Raw genomic sequence first — 1,321 nt, forward strand, 5'->3', positions numbered from 1 at the left:
AAATACGGATATACGTATATATACGTCGTTGCGACGTATAATCAACGTCGAATTGCAACCGTAAAATTGACGACATTAATAAACGCATATATAACGTCGAAAACACATCTAACACAGTGCCTGAGGCTTTTTACTGTATATATTGTTTGTGCCGCAACTAGGAGTATACGGCACTCTGCATAGTGTACGAAGTAAATTTATTTTATTATTTTATTAATAAATATAATAAATTAATTAATTACTGCGAAAATAATTTACTTCGTACACTGTGCAGAGTGCCGTATACTCCTAGTTTTAAAACTGACAAAAATGTAGAAAACACGTTTCTCACTTAGAATTTAAGATGGGGGTGGGGTATTACTAGTAGCGGCGCAGAACTCACCATGGTGCAATTCATTTACGTGACGGGCTAGTGGTTTAATGGATAACGCGTCTGATTTCGTTTTATAAGATTGTCGATTCGACTTCTACCGGGGTTTTGTGATTTAAATCAGGCTTTTTGGGCAGTGTGCCTTTTCTCTTGTCGAGTTTAAGATGATTCGCTGCATAAGCTCCTGACTGGGTGTTCTGTACTGCTCTGTTATTTCATTCAGATTACTTAAGTGGTGTACAGATAAAACCCAACTGCGTGGTATAATTTCCGGGTTCGGCACCAGCAGCACCTGCAAACATATCAGCTGACCTCGACGTGAGTTGAACACACAACTTTCTAATCTGGAGTCAGACACGCTACCGTTGCGCCACGAGGTCACTCGCCACAAGTGCTTTTAATTCCCCCAAAGAGAAAAATCAGCGTCCCTGGAAAAGATTTTTTTCATTCTCTCCTGTGAGGAGCGCCGCTCTTCCAACGAGGGTCTCTTCTTCCCAGACCACAGATTATTCTTCCCGCCAGGCTCTCTCACAGAGAGCACACACACCGTCTCCACTAATGTGTTTACTACATCTATAGATCTGACCCCCTACAGCCCCGATATACAGCCCGGATATTCGATATTCCCCATTAAAGAACAAAAAATATTCCTGGATAGGATATTTACCACCAGCCTCGTGAACATCTCATCTTGACCTCTTCCAGGAGGAGCACAATTAACACAGAATCCTCTCTCCATTTAGCAAATAACACAAAACACTGTTTACCTGTCAAGACAGAAAACCAGGCTGCTCCAGGTGAGGCTTAAACTCACAACCTCGGCATGACTCCACTGATGATGTCATTTTACATGGCCTGAACCAGGAAAGAGTTTGGAAGTTATGGTGTTGTTTTAATACTTGCCTACTCTTTTAATTTTTCGGTCAAATCTTTTATTTGGGAGTACTTTCA

At 41.3% G+C, this 1,321-nt stretch overlaps 1 non-coding gene across 1 annotated transcript; it reads right to left on the reverse strand.

The window, feature by feature from the left end:
- Positions 1 to 678: 678 nt before the first annotated feature.
- Positions 679 to 750, reverse strand: trnaw-cca (transfer RNA tryptophan (anticodon CCA)). Its single transcript has one exon. It is a non-coding gene; the product is annotated as a tRNA-Trp (tRNA).
- Between the last annotated feature and the right edge of the window lie 571 nt (positions 751 to 1,321).

Source organism: Atractosteus spatula, unplaced genomic scaffold, assembly GCF_055471065.1.
Source record: "Atractosteus spatula isolate fAtrSpa1 unplaced genomic scaffold, fAtrSpa1.hap1 Scaffold_18, whole genome shotgun sequence".
NCBI classification, from domain to species: Eukaryota; Metazoa; Chordata; class Actinopteri; order Semionotiformes; family Lepisosteidae; genus Atractosteus; species Atractosteus spatula.